This window comes from Ambystoma mexicanum, chromosome 7q (assembly GCF_040938575.1).
Source record: "Ambystoma mexicanum isolate Mex_15411 chromosome 7q, UKY_AmexF1_1, whole genome shotgun sequence".
NCBI lineage: Eukaryota > Metazoa > Chordata > Amphibia > Caudata > Ambystomatidae > Ambystoma > Ambystoma mexicanum.
Genome location: NC_090941.1, coordinates 981753209 through 981774828, shown reverse-complemented (window position 1 = coordinate 981774828; position 21620 = coordinate 981753209). Strand labels below are relative to the sequence as shown.

General features: G+C 46.1%; 1 protein-coding gene across 2 annotated transcripts in view; it reads right to left on the bottom strand.

The window, feature by feature from the left end:
* P2RY2 (purinergic receptor P2Y2) overlaps nucleotides 1-21620 on the bottom strand; it is a 289745-nt gene that overhangs the window by 92871 nt on the left and 175254 nt on the right. The gene's annotated exons all lie outside the window — the stretch shown is intronic.

Sequence of the window (21620 nt, the reverse complement as noted above, 5' to 3'; positions counted from 1 at the left end):
TGTTTCCAGACTAACGCTATTAAGAAAATCATGATACTCAATTATATTAGTTGAATGCAGATGTGAAAGTCAGAACATGAAGCCTTGGTTTGGACATTGGATGTATAGAATGGACAGGCTCTACAGAGTCTCTTATTGTGCTCATTGGAAAACACTGAAACCCTCCTGGATGAGGATAGCAGTAATATTCTGCTTTCTGCATTGAAACTAAAGGAACAAAAAAGGTACAAAAGGGACATAGATGTAGGGTACAGTGGAACACACACTGGGATTTCATGGAAACCTATATGTTCCTCTAGTCTATGTTCACGTGCAGTTCTGCTATTAAAGATTTGATGAATTCATCTGACCTAAAATAGTGTTCTGTGTTACTATTCTACAAAACAACAGAAATGAAATGAAATATTTAATGTGTCAAACCCAAAGGTGTATCCTGGCTTTTAGGCATTTGTGAGCAGTTTGCATACTGTTCAAATATACATTTTATAATAAGCAGAGCACCACTAGGGGTTTAGCATCTTTGCTTCATTACCATGCAGACTACCCCAGAAAGAATATCATGTTTTAACCCCTTAAGTGCCAAGGACGAGCGTGCTCGTCCTTTTTGCATAGACTTGCATAACAGCCTGGCAGTTTGGATTCCCCCAGGATTCGATCTATCGCAGGGAAACCAAAATCTATCCTCTGCAGTGACACAAATCTTAACAACGTTACTCAAGTTCACAGTTGTTTGCATTCAAAGGAAGCACAAGGCAGATCTAACACATGTGGATGCTGTCACTGTGGCGTTTGCAAACGCCCCCATGTGGGTGATATATTAGCAAGTCGCAGTGTCACCAATAAATACAAAAGATATAATAGCATGAGACTGGCTTTCTAACATGTAGGACATTGAAAACCCACATTTGCATGCATTTCTGCATGCATTTCTGCATGCATTTCTGGGACTAATGCGACGAGCCCGCATACAAATTGGTTGCCACTACTGCATCCTGTCAGCATAATTAGGTGTCTAGAAATAGAGTTAATTGATCATCATCAAAGCGCTTTGAAACACATTGTGTATAGGCGCTATATAAATAAACTATCATATCATATCATCACAGAGGGTTTGACCGAGAATGTATTCCAATTAAACTGAAAGAGTTTAAGATAAATAAATTGGATACACACATTGGAGATGCTGCTCCTGTAGGGCGTCAGTGGTAAGTCTGGCTTAAATGCATTTTTCTGAAAACTGATAATGCATCTCGGAGGGCCCCACCCCATCCTACCAGCTTTATCGCATTCTTAAATACATGATATCCTCTTAGTATTCTGCACCAGGCTTTTTTTAAGATGGCCTGTCACTTTTGATCAGCGGACAAGGTGGCGCTTATTCAAAGTCATAGTGAATAACCTGTTAAGGAGGCTGGCCAGTTCTGATCAACTTGAAACCCAATTGGACCACCCCATGAACACATCAGTTGTTCGAGAATGAATACAAAAGAGTGAGTCTTTCGTTTGGCATGATAAATTCATCGCACTGCAAAGTATTGTCCTTTGCAACATGCTAAAAAGAGAAAACTGCTGGACCCCCTGTAGAGGTGCAACACTTAATCATGGCTGGAATATTCTTTTTAGGAAAGGTCGCTATGGTCTGACGAAGAGACATTCCAAAATATCTGGAGGTGGAACACCCAGGTTGCAGAGTGACAAATGTTCTCGCTCTGGAACAGTCTGATCTGAAGGCACCTTGACAGGCCTAGCCGTGCCACAACAGAGGGACCTTGAGAGGTCAAGCAGCATAGTGAATTGTACCCGGCAGAAACCCAGAGAAACCTGGCTTTTCAACCAAGCAAAAGCGAGCATTTACCCACTCTTTCTGTTCTACAAAATCACCTCTCAAGGGTCCTCCAGATTCTAGTATTCCACCTCCACGATATCTTTCCACATGTGGAAGTTGCCTGTGCAATAGAAATACATATGTGTACTGTGACTTTGAAACTCTGTGTGGCAAGACTTTACAACTGTGACAGAGTAGGGGCTCCAGGAGCACAATCCATTAGTCCGTTTTCCAGGGGAAGAAACACAAAGCAGTCAGGCTCTGCAACCGGTGTGACAAGGTAGAGAGTCTGAGAGCCCTGAATACGCAGCCAGCTGCAACCAGTGTGACAAGGTAGAGTCTGAGAGCCCTGAATCCGCAGCCAGCTGCAACCGGTGTGACAGGTAGAGAGTCTGAGAGCCCTGAATCCGCAGCCAGCTGCAACCGGTGTGACAAGGTAGAGAGTCTGAGAGCCCTGAATCCGCAGCCAGCTGCAACCGGTGTGACAAGGTAGAGAGTCTGAGAGCCCTGAATCCGCAGCCAGCTGCAACCGGTGTGACAGGGAGAGCGTCTGAGAGCCCTGAATCCGCAGCCAGCTGCAACCGGTGTGACAAGGTAGAGAGTCTGAGAGCCCTGAATCCGCAGCCAGCTGCAACCGGTGTGACAAGGTAGAGCGTCTGAGAGCCCTGAATCCGCAGCCAGCTGCAACCGGTGTGACAAGGTAGAGAGTCTGAGAGCCCTGAATCCGCAGCCAGCTGCAACCGGTGTGACAAGGTAGAGAGTCTGAGAGCCCTGAATCCGCAGCCAGCTGCAACCGGTGTGACAAGGTAGAGAGTCGAGAGCCCTGAATCGGCAGCCAGCTGCAACCGATGTGACAAGGTAGAGAGCCTGAGAGCCCTGGGTCTGCAGCCAGCGTGATGGCGGGGAGACATAGAATCCAGACTCTGCTGCCAGTGCGATCAGTGAGAAAGGAAGAAAACCCAGGCTTTGGAGCCAGTGCAACAAGGGAGGGACCCGTAGTTTGGACTCTACATCCAGTCTGATAGTGGAAGACAGCCAGATTATGTAGGTGCTGCTGCCGGTGTGATGGGGACACCCAGAGACCAGGTTCAACAGCCAGTGTAATGGGCAGAGACTAAGCGAGCCCAGCCTCGACTGGCAGGTTCTGCACTCTGTGTGATGAGGAGTGACTGAGGACTTGGACTCTACAGCTAGTGTAACAGTTCCACAAAAGAAGTCCAGGTATTCCAGCCAGTTTGACAGAGGGTAGCCCATCAGGGGCCCTTCTCTGCCTTCAGCGTGTGAGGGGAGATACCTGGCCAATCAAAGCTGAACATTCAGGCTGACAAGGAGAAGGCAAAGAGGCAAGTTGCACAGCTAAAATGGGAGTTCAACCAGTGTGACAAAGGAGAGGAGAGAAAGAAGAAAGAGAGAAAGAACGAGAGAGAAAGAAAGAGAGAAAGAGAGAAAGAGAGAACGAGAGAGAGAAAGAAAGAAAGAAAGAAAGAAAGAAAGAAAGAAAGAAAGAAAGAAAGAAAGAAAGAAAGAAAGAAAGAAAGAAAGAAAGAAAGAAAGAAAGAAAGAAAGAAAGAAAGAAAGAAAGAAAGAAAGAACGAGAAAAGCACTGCAGCCAGTGTGATGGGGAAGAGGCCCAGAGAGGCATGCCCTTTTAGTCAGTGTTGTACAGATGGGACCCAAAGCGATCAGGCCTTGCAGCCCACCTAACAAGGGAGAATAGAGTTTGTTTGATTGTTTATTTGGTAATGCACACCAAACCCTTAGGTAGCTGGGCGCAACAGATACAAGGATACTTGAAGCTTAGTTACAACATGTAAATAGGTACACCAGACTGCATCTATCTAGATGTGACAGGCACTGCAGGGGGAGCAATGTAGGGGAGACCCAGAGTGAGCAGGACCTGCAACCCAGGCAACAACGGTGACAAAAATAGGATGCAGCCTGCAGCTATTGCACCATGCAGGTGCGGGGTCAGTAACTCCGCAATCCTAACGTTACCTTTGCACCAGGTGATTAAGCTGCCTGGCATCCAATTCTGGGAGCGGGGCCACATGACGACATTGTACCCACTCTAGCTGCGGTTACTAACGCAGCTGCGGGATTGGAAATGCGTTAATGGTGAACCCACGTGAAAAAGAACAGTATCACGTTTAATAGGGTGCTTCATGCCAGATGCCTCTGCTTCAAAGCGCTCTGGTGACGGATGTTCCTACGCACCTGGGTGCTCAATTGCCACCAATGCCACGTAAATCAGTGCTTTTTCAGGCAGAATATCACCGGTGACCGTGAGTGACTGAGTTACTCTGAATGAGATAGGACTGACTCCCCACCATCCTAGACTTCAGGAAGGACCTGTAGACCCTACTCTTAAAAGAATGTCTAGCTGATCACTGAACCCTAATTCTCCCTCTTCAGGAGCTCGGCTGCTTCCCTGAGACATCCCATCATCTCTGCTACCCCTGTACCAGTACCTGTAACCCCCGGAGCGCACCCCCTATGCAACGCGCTCCATTACTTCCCAGATAGGTTTTCACTTAATCAAATTCATGCATGCATTGAGTGAGTATCATAGGATTCCTCTGTGAGTGAGCATCACAGAATTCAGGTAGGAGTGTATGAGGGATGTAGGATTTGGCTGTGAGTGAATATCACAGAATTCAGATAACAGTGTGTGGGGGATGTAGGATCTGGCTGTGGGTATCATAGGATGTAGGTTGCAGTGTGTGAGGGATGTAGGATTTGGCTGTGGGTATCATAGGATGAAGGTAGCAGTGTGTGAGGGATGTAGGATTTGGCTGTGGGTATCATAGGATGTAGGTAGGAGTGTGGGGGGATGTAGGATTTCGCTGTGGGTGACTATCGTAGGATTCAGGAAGGAGCGTGCAACGGATGGAGTATTTGGCTGTGAGGAAGTATTATAGGATTCAGGTTTGAGTGTGTGAGGGATGTAGGAGTTGGCTGTGAGTATTATAGGATTCAGGTAGGAGTGTGTGAGAGATGGAAGATTTGGCTGTGAGTGAGTATCATAGGATTCAGGTGGGAGTGTGTGAGGGATGTAGGATTTGGCTGTGAATAAGTATCATAGGATTCAGGTAGGAGTGCGTGGAGGATGTAGGATTTGGTTGTAAGTGAGTATCATAGGATTTAGGTAGGAGTGTGTGAGGGATGTAGGATTTGGTTGTAAGTGAGTATCATAGGATTTAGGTAGGAGTGTGTGAGGGATGTAGGATTTGTCTGTGAATAAGTATTAAAGGATTCAGGAAGGGTATGTGAGGGATGTAGGATTTGGCTGTGAGTGAGCAACACAGGATTCATGTGTGAGCGTGTGAGGGATGTAGGATCTGTGTGTGTGTGTGTGTTGTAGGATTCAGGTAGGAGTGCGTGGAGGATGTAGGATTTGGCTGTGAGTGAGCAACACAGGATTCATGTGTGAGCGTGTGAGGGATGTAGGATCTGTGTGTGTGTGTGTGTTGTAGGATTCAGGTAGGAGTGCGTGGAGGATGCAGGATTTGGTTGTAAGTGAGTATCACAGGATTCATGTGTGAGCGTGTGAGGGATGTAGGATCTGTGTGTGTGTGTTGTAGGATTCAGGTAGGAGTGCGTGGAGGATGTAGGATTTGGTTGTATGTGAGTATCACAGGATTCATGTGTGAGCGTGTGAGGGATGTAGGATCTGTGTGTGTGTGTTGTAGGATTCAGGTAGGAGTGCGTGGAGGATGTAGGATTTGGTTGTATGTGAGTATCACAGGATTCATGTGTGAGCGTGTGAGGGATGTAGGATCTGTGTGTGTGTGTGTGTGTGTTGTAGGATTCAGGTAGGAGTGCGTGGAGGATGTAGGATTTGGTTGTAAGTGAGTATCACAGGATTCATGTGTGAGCGTGTGAGGGATGTAGGATCTGTGTGTGTGTGTGTGTTGTAGGATTCAGGTAGGAGTGCGTGGAGGATGTAGGATTTGGTTGTAAGTGAGTATCACAGGATTCATGTGTGAGCGTGTGAGGGATGTAGGATCTGTGTGTGTGTGTGTGTTGTAGGATTCAGGTAGGAGTGAGTGCAATAGGATTCAGGCGTGAGCAAGTGAGTGATTTTAAGATTCCAGGGTTAATGAAGAAAAGAACTAATGTGGTAGGGGGTACAAAAAGGTTTCATTTGGACTTTCTTTCTACATAGAAATGACAGTGGAAGACTGGAACCATTAAAAAAAGGGAGCAAGAGATCAGGAAGAAGAGAAGCAGAATGAGCAAAATAACACAAGGATCTCGATGGCAGCTGGCATCCGAGCATATGGGCATTGGCCCAGAAAGGGGCGTTGGGAGGCAGGGGGGAAGAAAAATGAAACCCATACAGCAGGCAGCATAGAGGGGAGCTACTTTCTTGCCCAACATCTTCAGACATGTTCTGGGTCCCTTGATGTCATTTCCAGACTCCCATTTGCGTGTGGACGGCCATAAAGCCACCGAATGTTGTGAGGGTTGGATAATAGTAATGCTGATGCTTTACATAACAGAAACGGTGGTGATGCATACAGACCAGACCAGGTAGTACAGTCTGGTCGTCCATAAGATGTGAATGTGTACTGTGGAGACACCCCAGCTGCACAGACATGGACTGGTCTGCTACATTATGAACTCCATCACGGTGCTATGAGGTGTGTGTGGTCTTTTTGGTTCGCAACTGTTATTTTGCATTGTATTTGCCCTCTAGTGTAGCTCTTCTGGTGGAGGGAATGCATTTCCTGTATGTGCTAATAAAGGGGTTCACTTACTCCCTCGTGGGTCAGTACTTAATAGAGGAGCCTTTCTTTTCTTTGTGCAAATCCCCAAACAAGGCGGAGGCCGAGAGCACGGTACATGTATCGCTGGCTTGTCCATCAGAGGCCAGGTAGGCGCCGCCACGTTTTCACCAGGTTTCCAGGATGGGCCTTCCCACTCCTAAGCAAAGAAGACGGAGTACTTTGCTGCAGGTGCGTGGCAGCCACGTCATTATTCACCTAGGCAAGTGCTGGTTCAGGTGCAGAGTTCTAGATGAGGAGCCGTCCCTCGGCTGCTTGGGTGAACGCTCAGGAGCGGCAAGCTCTTCTGAAGAGCATGGAAGGGGCTAAAGCAGGGACGTCACTTCATCAGAATGCCAGGGCTAGAGGAAGTGACATCACACGACCCTTGAGATCTGATGACATCGACCCCACCTCGAAGTGGCATCACGGGAAGTGATGGAACACAACCTTTCGCCCCTTGACAAAACAGGAAGTCGCATCATATAGCATTGTTTCTAAGTACACTACGACAAATATGGTTACGATATCACTGTAAAGTGATATACATTTCATACAAGAATAGATCACCATATGTATAGTTAATATCATTGCGTATAGGCCCATATTAACAAATTACTGTGAATGCAAGGAGACGGCCAAACGATAATGATATGTTATTATATAGCACTTACACTTAAGCACTTCATATAGAACAAATATACATACATACTCATTTATCAGCCTCAGCAGGATGAAAGGCTGAGTTGACAGACCTTGCCAGGATTCGAACCTCCAACCTGCAGATGACACACACATTGCACACACATTGTTTTTTATTGGTTTTCTTTTTTTTTTAATCTTTCTTTAGGGGGCCAGGGAGATCACAGGGGTAGCAAGGGAGACCCCAGAGGTCGCAAGCACAACCCCTGGCAACCCCTAAATGACATCCCTGGGCCAAATATCCACAAATACAGCTCTCTACTAGCAGTGGCAGGAAGTTCAATCCGCTAGAGACATAGAAAATCTTATCCTATTGGACTTTGCGGTCCTCCTGCACACTGTGCACATATATGCAACATAGGACAGCAGGTAACTCAGGATTTTCTTCATGCCTTTCTTCTCGTTCAGCCATTTTCTCTAATCTCCACTAACCTTTTTTCCCTTTAATTTTTTCCCCCACTTTGTTTGCGCCCGACTCATCCTCACAGAAACTTATCAGCTCTAAACTCTGTGGTAGAAGTGCACTGAAAAAGGTCGTGGAACTGTGGTCTCTGGGCAGGGGAGAGGGTAGGCAGAAGCATAGTGCAACAGGTGACAAGGTGTTGTGTCTGAGGCATTGCAATAGTCTAAGTGACTAGTAACTAAGGCTCCTATTTTTTTTTATTTATTTCATTTAGTTTATACAAACTTTTTGAAAATGGAAAAAGGAGAGAAAAAAAAACAAACAAAAAGGCTCCTATTACAATTTTACACTTGCACAGGGACATGGATGGACAAATCTTCTGTATAGAAATGTGAATATGGTCATAAAAAGTAGAGGAATGTGTAAGCGGAAAAAAATGAAAGACCGCTCCCGACCATTCACGTCCACTTTGATCAGTGTCCAGACTAAAATGAAACATCAGCGGCAGTTCCCAAGGTCAACATCGCTCCATCTTCACCATATCCATCCCCATGTTTTGATTTCCTTCTTTGCCCACCACACTGTCCCATCATGGCTGCCAACCACCATGAACACAAGCCATGTATCACCACACCGTCCCATCATGGCTGCCAACCACCACGAGTACAGGCTCTGTATATCCACTGCAACTAGCCCAAGCAACACTTCCCCCATCCCTCACAAATCTGCCTTAATCAGCCTCTCATTTGCTCCCAATCTGGCCCCCCCGCAAGAACAACCCCTTCATCTTCAAAGAACTTCCCAGCCCACTTTATCATTTAGAGTGAGTAGAACCAATACATCATCAAAAAAGCACATTTAACTCAACAATAACCTGGCACAATCATGAAAAAAACATGCACAACTTCATAATGACAAAACAACATTAATTATGATTTATTATTATTATTTCATTCTTATAACGCGCAACTCGCCCTCAGGCCTCAGTGCGCACAGTGAAATAATAACACCAAAACATATTTTGTAAGCAACGTAGCATGACAAAACACCACACTACAAAGTTAAACATTTACACATAGTTAGAATGCAAAACTATTTGGGAAATTAAAAGTGAACGTCTCTGCGAAAGAACACACGGACAAACATTCAATATTGTGCACCATTTCAATGCAGAAAGGTGCATTCATTCCCCAACAGGTCCAGAAAGGTGTGTTTTAAGCGGAAGTTACTGTAAAGCATGGTTGCTATTTGGAGGCACCATTATCGTTTCAGGAGGATAGTTCAGGGGCAACGTACACCGAACACCACAAGCCCCGGGTCCGCACTTAGAAACCTCTGGGTATGAAGCGCGTTAATAATAACAAATGGTCATAATTGGAGCACAAGAGATTTTACTTAATATTCGCATTTTCACTTGTCTGTACATATATTCCACATTATTGTAATCCCGGTAATCAAATGTTTGCAATTGATGATATTTCCGATTATCTCAATCTAATTCTAGACCCCAGCATGTGGCTCCTTCTGACAAAGTGCCCTCATAGGAAAATCCCAACACCATGTCCGCATAATGGTACTGTGCCGGTTTAGCCACTCTACAGATCCGAAGAGCCACAGCTGCGTACACCCCCAATAGAAATAGCCCAACACCATGATGTGAAAGTCTGCATGATGCAACCAAGCCGGTGTAGCCACTCTACAGATCCGAAGAGCCACAGCTGCGTACACCCCCAACAGGAATAGCCCAACACCATAATGTGAAAGTCTGCATGATGCAACCAAGCCGGTGTAGCCACTCTACAGATCTGAAGAGCCACAGCTGCGTACACCCCCAACAGGAATAGCCCAACACCATGATGTGAAAGTGTCAAGATGTGCGTCCCTAGGGCGCTGCGTACCTGTATTTCCTGTAGGCTTGCGTGCCGGGGTCGCCAGGACGTTGCTTGTAGAACGAAAGATGAGAGGGTAACGCCAGGAACCGGCCCAGGTCCCGTCCTGATTGCAGGATTGAAAATGGGTCCGATTCCTGACGCCACGGGTGAACACTTCCCTGGATTTACGTGGCGCCAGAACAGTGCAAGCACTGAACAGGGAAGGCCGGTAGATGAAGACAGCGAGCTTGAGTGCGTTGCTGTGATTCTGCAGAGTCCTTCTTGAAGATGTTGAGAGAAGCCAGCCGGGGTTGTAGTATGGCAGAAAAGGCAGACGGCAAGTAGGACCGAACAAAGGCACCGGAGGCACTGGCACCCAGCACAAGGCAGAGGAGGATTCAGGTAAGGAAGGTGGTCAGGCAGGAGAGGGAAGAGAGGAAAGGAGGAATGAAGAAGGGACCGGAGGAACTAGGCCAGGACCGGACAAAACCCAACCCAAGAGAGCAGACCCCCAACCAAGGAACCTAACCACCAGGGGAAGGAAAGGCCGGGCAAACTGGAAGGAAACAAGGGAGGCAAGCGAGGAGACCAAGGAAGCACAAGACTTTCCAAAAGCGAGCGGGAGGTCAGGACCAAACCGCGTTGAGACGCGGCGAGTTCAGATCCGGAAGCCCCTTTATAGTGATTTGGCACGGAAGCGAGGCTTGACCCGCAATCCGCATCTGCGCATGCGCGGAATCACGGTATTCGCGGGAACGAGGCTTGGACCACAAGCCCGTTCCCTGCCGCTTCCGCGTATGCACGCATGCACCCCAACTCGCCCGTGACCAAGGCGAAACCGCGGGTACAGCCACGAGGCATCACCCCGCCCACGAGGACACGGCCGATCCCGATCCCGGGTGAGTGTCCTAACACCATGCCCCCTCCCAGAAAGACCCCGGGCCCCCGGTCTACAAGGATGGCGTAAATAGAACTCACGCACCAAACGGGGAGCATGGACATTCCCAACAGGCTCCCAAGTGCGGTCACAAGCCGAATACCCCTCCCAATCCACCAGGAACTGCAATTGACCCCGATGGAAACGAGAATCACAGATTTCTCGGACCTCATATTCAGGAACACCCTGCACCTCAATGGCCGCAGGACGAGAGCCCGAGCGCCCATAGGGGTCCTCCAGGTGAGGCTTAAACAAGGAGACATGAAACACAGGATGCACCCGCCAGGATGGGGGTAAATCCAATTTGAATGCCACTGGGGAAATCTGTCTAGTAATCCGGAAGGGTCCTAGGAAACGGGGAGCAAATTTCGTAGGTAAGTTGCGAACAGGTAAGTTCTTGGAAGAAAGCCACACCTTCCCACCAACCTTGAATATAGGTCCCGGGGTACGCCCCCTATCTGCCTGGACCTTCATGTCCTCACGTGCCTTAACCAGGGTACCAGTCGCCTGGGCATGCAGTCTTCGGATCTCTTGAATCAGCTGATCAGCAGAGGGAACCGCGCTTGGTCGTACAGGAACAAACGGAAGAAGTCTAGGACTGAGTCCATAGGTACAAAGAAAGGGGCTTACACCTGTTGCAGAATGAATCGAGTTGTTGTAAGCTACCTCAGCAAAGTCCAGTTGCAATGCCCAGTTGGTCTGAGAGGCGTTGGAGAAACAGCGCAGATATTGTTCCAACGTCTGATTGGTCCTCTCCGTCTGTCCGTTGGACTGTGGATGATAGCCAGAACTAAGTGCTCGATGTATGCCCAGGTGATGACACAGTTGTTTCCAAAAGGATGATATGAACTGGGAACCGCGGTCCGAGATGATCTTATCAGGTAGTCCATGCAACCGGTAAATGTTGTGCAGAAACGCTCGGGCCATGGAACTCGCAGAGGGAACTTTAACAAAAGGGATAAAATGAGCCATCTTGTAAAAACAGTCAACTACTACCATAATGCATGTGAAGCCCTCGGAAGGTGGTAGTTCCACTATGAAATCAGTAGCTATGGTGTGCCAAGGATAGGGCGGAGTCTCAATGGGTTGGAGTAGACCGAGTGGTTTCCTTCTGGGTATCTTTACTTGTGCACATACTGGACAGCATTCCACGTATTGTTTAACTTGTTTGGCCAATCCTGGCCACCAAAACTGTCGGGCGACAAGTTCTTGTGTAGCACGTATGCCCCGATGACCCCCGATCTTCGAATCGTGAAAAGCCTGCAAAATGGCATTCCGAAGAGAGTCGGTGGGTGCATACAATCTCCCACTGAAGTAGAGCAATCCCTCGTTCTCACAAACTTGGGGCAATTTCAAAAGTTCAGTTCTGTGAGGGTCTGCCAATGTTTCCTGTAAGAACGTATCCAGGCAATGAGACACTGAAAACGAGAAATGTTCTGTGGCTAGCAATAACTGGTTCTGGCTGTCTTGCTTGATGTCTTCCAAGGAGCGAGACAATGCGTCTGCTTTCAGATTCTGCGCATTTGGTATGTAAGTGATCGTGAAATCATAATGAGAAAAGAAAAACGCCCAACGGGCCTGGCGGGAATTGCGACATTGAAGAGATCGTAGATACTGTAGATTTCTATGGTCGGTACGGACCTCAACAGGAAATTGGCCTCCCAAAAGATGATGGCGCCATTCTTCGAAAGCCAATTTGATGGCTAAAAGTTCCTTTTCGATCACGGCATAATTCCGTTCGCTCGACGTTAGTTTTCGGGAAAAATAAGCCACTGGGAATTCAACATCCGACTGCGGGTCCTTCTGTAGCAGAACTGATCCAACGGCGAAATTCGACGCATCTGCTTCCACAATGAATGGTCTACTTTGGTCGGGATGATGTAGGATGGGAGAGGTGCTGAAGGCGTCTTTGAGACGTTCGAACGCATTGGTGGCCTCCTCATTCCACACAAACAACGTCTTACTGCTGGTTAAACTGGTTAAAGGTGCTGTGAGATTGGAAAAACCTGGTATAAAGCGCCTATAGAAATTGGCGAATTAAACGCTGAAAAACGGCTGGGGCATTGCATAGTCCGAAAGGCATTACACAATATTCATAGTGCCCTAAGGGTGTCTTAAAAGACGTCTTCCACTCGTCACCAGTCTTGATTCGTACCAGATGATATGCCCCTCTTAAGTCCAACTTAGTAAATATACAGGCAGAGTGCAAGGATTCCAGGATATCACGTATTAGAGGCAATGGATATCTATCCTTCCGAGTAAGTTCGTTTAACTGCCGATAGTCCACACAGGGACGTAACGTACCCTCCTTTTTCTTGACGAAAAACAGCGGAAATCCCGCAGGAGACTTGGAAGGGGTGATATACTGTTTCTGAAGGCAGTCGTTGAGGTATTCTTGTAAGGCTGTTCTTTCTTGCGGGGATAAGGAATACACTCGTCCATGTGGAATCACAGATTCTGGTAACAAATCTATGGCACAATCAAAACTTCTATGAGGAGGCAGGGGTATGTCCCTAGGTTCCGAAAACACAGAGGAATAATCCGCATATTCAGAAGGTATGGTAGACAACAGGCATACGCTAGATGTTCCATTCACCTCTGTCTGCGTGGCAATTGTAGATATCCCAACTGATAACCTTGCGGAGGAACAATCCAGCAAACAACGATCCGAATTAAAGGTCAATGTACGGGTTACCCAATTAACCTTAGGGTTGTGGTACAACAACCAGGGTAAACCCAACACGATCGGATAAGATGGTGATTTAATCACATCCAAAGATATGTTTTCCAGATGTTCATTGATCCGCAACTGCAGAACACCGGTGTGATGTTGTATGGGACCAAAAGACAAAGGTGTACCATCAATGACCTCAATCGGTGTAGCTTGCCTTTTCTTAAGTAGAGGGATCTGATTCTGCTTGACGAACTCAACATCGATATAGTTGCCAGATGCACCACAATCTAGAAGACCCATGATTTCAGTTGACTTATCCTGCCACAGTACTTTAATTCGGAATACCAAAAGGGCTGCGGGAGACATGGGCAGTAAGATCCCATCGGTATCCGGAAGGGCTGGTGTGAACGGTAGGCCTGTCATTGCCTTCCTTATACCTGACAGGCCTACTAGTTTTCCGACTTCCTGAGTGGTCGTAACTGACAAGTACCCAGATAGTGCCCGGAGGCACCGCAATATAGGCACAAATTCAAGTCCCTTCGACGTTTCCTCTCTTTCGCGGACAAAGGTCCTCTGAGTGCCCCTAATTGCATGGGTTCCGGACCCGTTTCTGCTGTACTTGAAGCGCCAGTAGGTGATGGAAAAGACCTGGGGTACGGCTTCTCCAACCGACGTCTCTCCCCCTTCCGCTCAGCCAAACGGTGATCAATTCGTAGGACCTGTTCCTGAAGTACCTGCAAAGTATCCGGTTCTGGTATATGAAGAAGTTCGTCCTTGTACTCCTCTCTCAGACCTCGCCGAAAAAGCGTCTTCTGTGTTACTTCTGGCCATTGAGAATCCGCCGCCAATTGACGGAACCGACCAATGTATGAGATCAGATCACTTGAACCCTGCTTTAAATCCATCAATTGGTTTTGTGCTGTGGCGGCCAAGTTAGGTGACTGGAATACTTCCAAAAACGCTTTCTCGAAGGCGGCAAAATCACCCAGTATAGGACTGTTTGCTGACACCAAAGGAGCTGCCCAAGCAAGCGCATTTCCAGTTAGATTCCCTAGAATATACCCAATCTTCGCCTTCTCGTCGGTGAAATGGGAAGCCCGGAACAAAAAATGGATCTTGCAATGGTTACAAAATTCGGCCACTCTTCTGGAATCCCCGTCGAACTTCATGGGTGTCGTCTGTGCCATGGCCGAATCAGCCTGGGTTGTGGTGCTAGTCCTATGCACCACCATCTGACGTAGAGTCTCGTTTTCTAGACGAAGTGCTGTCATTTCAGCCGTTAAAGACCTGATTTCGTCCCTCAGATCAGAGGTTTCCTCCATCTCTGGGTCTGAATCGGAGGTGAGGCGTCTCAATCTGTCAAGATGTGCGTCCCTAGGGCGCTGCGTACCTGTATTTCCTGTAGGCTTGCGTGCCGGGGTCGCCAGGACGTTGCTTGTAGAACGAAAGATGAGAGGGTAACGCCAGGAACCGGCCCAGGTCCCGTCCTGATTGCAGGATTGAAAATGGATCCGATTCCTGACGCCACAGGTGAACACTTCCCTGGATTTACGTGGCGCCAGAACAGTGCAAGCACTGAACAGGGAAGGCCGGTAGATGAAGACAGCGAGCTTGAGTGCGTTGCTGTGATTCTGCAGAGTCCTTCTTGAAGATGTTGAGAGAAGCCAGCCGGGGTTGTAGTATGGCAGAAAAGGCAGACGGCAAGTAGGACCGAACAAAGGCACCGGAGGCACTGGCACCCAGCACAAGGCAGAGGAGGATTCAGGTAAGGAAGGTGGTCAGGCAGGAGAGGGAAGAGAGGAAAGGAGGAATGAAGAAGGGACCGGAGGAACTAGGCCAGGACCGGACAAAACCCAACCCAAGAGAGCAGACCCCCAACCAAGGAACCTAACCACCAGGGGAAGGAAAGGCCGGGCAAACTGGAAGGAACCAAGGGAGGCAAGCGAGGAGACCAAGGAAGCACAAGACTTTCCAAAAGCGAGCGGGAGGTCAGGACCAAACCGCGTTGAGACGCGGCGAGTTCAGATCCGGAAGCCCCTTTATAGTGATTCGGCACGGAAGCGAGGCTTGACCCGCAATCCGCATCTGCGCATGCGCGGAATCACGGTATTCGCGGGAACGAGGCTTGGACCACAAGCCCGTTCCCTGCCGCTTCCGCGTATGCACGCATGCACCCCAACTCACCTGTGACCAAGGCGAAACCGCGGGTACAGCCGCCAGGCATCACCCCGCCCACGAGGACACGGCCGATCCCGATCCCGGGTGAGTGTCCTAACAGAAAGTCTGCATGATGCAACCAAGCCGGTGTTGCCACTCTGCAGATCTGAAGAGAGACAGCTGCGTACAACCCTATAGTAATATGCCAACACCATGTCCAGAAAGCCCACAAAGGAACCAGGTGGAAGAGCCACTCTGCAGATCTGAAGAACCAGTAGGTAAATGGAACGGTTGCTTATTAAGGATGGGCGAAAAGGGCCGCCTCACCCAGTGCTTCACACACCCAGACGTGTTGCAATCACTGTAAATGCCCAACACAGAATCAGCAAACGAGAATATCACAGTTTAATACTGAACGCCCATAAGTTAAATAGAACTATTATTTTGATCTGAGCCTCCGTAAGGTAGCGTCATGGAGGTAATTGGTTCAACCCAGCAAGCAGCAGGAGTGGCCAGATGATCTGACATTTGCACCTGTGCTCCAAATTTACCAAATGTACAGTCTGGTTTACACCCCCGGTGAGGGTCACAGTTCACCCGCACCGGCATGGTTTCAGCGCTTTAAGACCACTACAGTGGTGATCTGTGCACTATGAAAGCCAACATAACAAACACAGAATGGAGCAAACAGAATTTGTCACAATCTGTATTATTTAAAAACGTTCCCCCGTGGGCAAAAATGAATATGTGTTTTTGAACTATCTTTGCTGCATAACATAAAAAGAAATGCTTTTAATACATCTCTTTTCATGGTACACAGCAAACATAGTACACACAATAGTCTGCTTAATGTTTGCCCTACTGAAAACATTTTTAGATAAAAGGATTGTTACTAAACAGGTTTCATTCTGGATTGCCTAAGCAGTAAAATTGGTGCTTCACTAATTTGCTCCATTTATTTGCACAAGGGTAAAGACCTGGCCCAATGTTGGCAGGCCACTTCCTGCCCTGGGCATCTAATACTAAGCCAACCTTGTAACCTGTACAAACAAGAACAGTAGGGAATGAAAGAAAACACTCAGCACTCCTACTCTACTCCAGGGCACAGATGTACTTCCAGCATTGTCAAAGAAGAGGAGTCACTCAGCACAGAGAGGCTATTCATGCAAGCCTGGGTGTGGCTGCAGTGCATGGAGGTGGACCAGGAAGTTAGGACACGTGTCAGTTATGTGTGTATATATATATATTTTTTTTTTGTAAATTTAATTGTTACTTAACAATTTTTACAAAAATTAGAGGTTTCCCACAAGTCCTAATTCCAGGTTTGTTTACGTAGTATTCATTTGACTTCATTGCTAACTGATTAGTTTAAATTGGTATTTAACAATATATATATATAAATATATATATATATATATATATATATATATATATATATATATATATATATTCAATGAAAAAACTTTGTTAAAGGGACATTATGCTTCATTTGCACCAATAAAAAACTATGAAATTCAATGAAGAAACTTTTTTAAAGGGATGTTATGGTTACAAGTGAAACCGAACCCCCCCAGAAATACACCAATTATGGTAATCTAAGCAAACATAATTCCCGCCACCACCGTGCACTGCTGAGGCTAATACCCAGGACATTAAAGATGACATTACATTTGGCGTAAATTTGGTGAAAATCCATCAAACGGTTTGGGCTGCAGGAGCGAGCAAACATTTTTTTTCCATTTCGCCTATGAGGATTTCAACACATTTTGGGATCCCAGTACAACAATGCCCCCCCACCCCCAGATGAAACCGCACCAAACTTAGCAGAATTGATCCGAGGGGGGCATATACTTTATTTGCAGAGTTTGGTGAGGATTCATCCAGGGGGGACAAAGTTATAAGCTACCCACAAAGTGCTCTTTCTTTGAGTTGAGCAACTTAACCATAACTACAGGCCTGCTAGCACAATAATATGTAATATGGGCCGCAGTCGCCGCTCTATAGTTAATGTGAGTCTGAGTTACAAAGGAAATCAAAAAAATGAATCGCAAATACCTTTTGACTCATATGACGGATTTGGCTGACGTTTTACAGACAATTTAGCACTACTGTGCCCCCCAAGCTGCCCTCCTCAGACTGGAAAATTAGGGAAAGATTCTTTACAAAATAAAAAAAGTTATTAAGAAAACAAAAAAGGCACTTTCAACTTAGTCCCCATTCATTTTCAAATAGACAAAAAAGATACATTTTTTGCTCGACCGTACAGCCAAAATTGCGGGACAGATTTGGACTAGTCTTGAAACAACTTGGGCACGAACCGTTAGCTCACGATCCTTTTGTTGTTTGGGGTTATTCCATCCAGTACTTTTTTCAAAAAATAAATATCTGTATCTGCCCGGATACATTGAGTATCCAGTAGTTTAGGCTGTTTATAAATTAAACAGTCGCCATCTTTTTTTTTCTTGATGCGAGTGATAACCACGGTTATACCCCAGGTTACACCCCAGGATATACCCCAGGGTATCGGAAAATAAAACACAGAATAAAAGCCATTTGCAAGTCAAAAAAACATGCAAATGCCATCAGGGTAGAGGTACGGGGAGGCAAGAGGACACCAAATGAAATTTGAGAGTTGGAGCAGGGTTAGGGACCAAGTTTGCAACACAAGGTTCAACATTTTTTCCCATACCCTGGGGTATAACCGCGGCTACCCGACATTTCAAATAAAACTGCATCACAGAAACGACAAGTGTTGTGGGGGAAAGGGGAGAGGGCAGGGCGGCTGAGGAGGCCGTCTGGTGTATATTTGTAGGGCATCCATTTGTGCAGGGAAGCCCCCCAATTAAAAGCACCACACCAATACACCTGTTTGTATCATTCAATCTAGCCCTGTCTATGAAACCTATGATACCACGTAGACCCCTCCCCTTTAGCAATGGGTGAGCCAAGAACCAGGCCGGTGCTTAGAAAGAATATATATTTATTAATTAATATGTACAATTATTATTTACACAAAATCACACAACGCCTTACTCTGTGGCACAAAACAAAGATTCAAAACAAATAAGAACACCACCATTCACTTTTGATAATAGAATTCAGAAATATTCAAAACTCCACGTGTATTTCAATCTTGCTGTCACGTAAAAAGACACAAAGTTTGAATAAGCACTTCAACTGATGGGGTCACTCACAATAGACTTAATGTAAAAAAGTAAGCAGCACCGTGAAACATGACCAGATCATATGATTGGCAATACACTTTACAATAAGTTTGATTCAAGTAGCATGCAATACTTTTCAATTGGTCAAAGAAATTTTACACACGCAGAGCTCTTTATTTTGCTCCCCTGCGCCCTTTGGCAATGCCTACCGTGTTGGAGCACAACACATTTTTAAGAACAAAACACTTTTAATATTGATGGAACCCTTTTTCCTTCCCCACATTGCAAGGAAGGATCTCTCTTCTGCCAGGAGCAATTTTTCCAGCAGTTCCCACTCAGATGATTTCTGACGGCTCTCCCTTTTCACACTGTGCCTCCCTGTATAAAATCTAAACTGCACCCACAAAATATCTAAATTAGCAGGTGCCAGCTAATTGGCTCTTAATTTGGATTGGACCTATACTGTCCTCCCCTTTTCTCTGATTGGTTACCATACTCCATTCTTGGGAGTTTATGACTCAACCCATCTGAACAATTTTACAGTTGCAGCTAAAATCTACAACATGGTAATTCTTTTAAATTTACAAATAAGCATCATAAAGTGACCAGTGTCCAGTGACTTGGTAGAGTTTTAAAGTAAAAAGTGGGCAGAGACGAGTGAGCGTAATACACAGTGGGAACGGCTATAGACTGTAGCCACTGGCCATTGCCGAAGGCCATGGCCAGTGGTCTGGTGGTGTTCTAAAATATACAGCAGCCACAATCAAAAGCCATGGCCAGTGGAGCGGAAAAAAACAATGGTGTAACAAAAGGTCTGGTAGGGTTCTAAAATAGACAGTGGCCACGGACAAAGGTTGTGCGCACTGGTCATGGCCGAAGGCCATGTCTAATGGTCCAGTAGTGTTAAAAAAATACACACTGGCCATGGCCGAAAGTCATAGGCAGTGGGCCAGAAAAAAACTATGGTGTAGCAAAAGGTCTGGTAGTGTTCTAAAATATACAGTGGGCATGGCCGAAGGCCGTAGCCAGTGGCCATGGGCAGTGGTGCGGAATAATCGATGGTACAACAAAACCTTTGAAATTCAGGGGAAAAACTTTAGTTGCAGGGAAGTTTCGGTGAGAACTTAACACAACAAAATTCCCTAAAGCCACCTTAACACCACTCTCCCTGTTGTGCTGCCTATAACCACAATGATTACATCACAGATGACATCACTGGGGACATCACTAATAACATCATCTATGCCAAACACAAAAGTCAATGTATTAAAAAAATTATACTATTTAATGATTACTTTTACATTGTACAGTATGTGTTTATTTCAATTTTAACATGTTAGTCACTTACAAAAGACACACAGACAGAAATATACATCTACATATATGTTTTCAAGCAAATGTTGATTTTTAAAACTTAATTTCTTTGCTATGCATGTATAAATTTAGAGTATTAATCACTTTTTTCAATACCCATGTATGAAAATCTTAAAATATGTCCAAATGTCATTTAGCTAGTAATGTCTGGAGGGTCCTAACAGATAACTATGCTAAATGTGGTGTAGATTGGTGAAACGGTGTGGAATTGTATAAGGAACAATGCTTTGCCACAAACCCATAAACCCACAAACAAATGTTGACTTCTGCTGAAATCCAGGATAAGGGGTGGGGTGTCCAAATGCCATGTAGCCAGCAGTGTCCGTAGGGTCCTAAGGCCACTATGCAAATTTTGGTGCAGATTGGTGAAACAGGTGGAATTGTATAAGGAACAACACCTCGCCACAAAACCTGCCACAAACAAACACATTATGACTTAAAATATATACATCGACACAAACACACACACACATATACACCCATTAGGTTGGCATGGTACCATTGAAACTGTTAACTGGTACAGCGGTTTTCTGGAGGCAACATGAAAATGGCATGAAACAATTTACTGGGACCAATGAAAATATCATGCAGCACGGAATGCCAACATAGGTTTGCAAAATCGCATGGACAGAATTTCAACATCACAGTTCACTCACAGAAGATAAACCCCTGACACAGTATTGTAACATGAATCACAGTTGCAAAGTAAATGAGTAGTCAATGGATTATGTATTAATTAAAAAATAGTAGCCTCCAATGAGTATGCCTGTGATCGATACCCAGTGTGGAGAGTTCACAAGTAAATCACATTTGAAACTCACACAAAAAATGTATTTTTGTTTAAAATTCTTTCATGGAGGAGAGCATACTTCAGAATTTTACTCCAGCCAGCATGTAGAACTCAGTGTGTTGGACACTCATTCACTGGCAAGTCATATCTGCAAAGTGACCTCAAGTCCTGCGTGACACCTTGAGCCAGTGCTGGTTTTTAACTTTCCATGCAGGAAAATGTAGGCCAAAACATACTGAAGTGGGAGAATGGAAGACCAGGCTCCCGTCCTTCACCTCTCGCGCTTGGCCTAGAGGGTCACGGCCCAGACACCCGCCGCGAGAAGAGTTCGTCCAGTTACCAGACGACCAGGTACCATGGTACAGGAACATACGGATGTGTCCACCTGCCTGCCCAGCAGCCCGCACTGGCCGTGCCGACACCTGCGGCTCGGATCAGCTAGACTAAAAACCACACGTCGTTAGAGATGCCATGACGACCTAGACAACAGGAAGCACATCTGTATAAATATACACACTTAACATTCCCACACCAATCTACACGAAGAATATACTCAGTGCTCTGACGTAGGCGACAGGCATATTCACGGACGTGCATCTTTATTATTTTTACATAGGCTTTCAGAGTACAGAAACGCAAGACGCATCATGAACTCATTTATAACGCTTGCTCATGCTTCCCTTGAAACCCGTTACCACCGTGAGAGGTATAATGGAAACACGATATTGGTCATGGAAATATATGCCACTATAATCTAAAGCACCCATGCACGAAATGGATCACTTATGCACCAGGCCCAAGTAGGCCTCAAGCAAGAGTTCCGTGGACATTAACAAAGCAAAAGTCAGGTTGCTGATCCTGCAGAATGAGCCTGGTGGAACACCCAGCCAAGGTCGCAATGTTGCAAACCCACATCCAAGAACAAATCATCAAAGGCACGATGTTGCAACCTCGCAC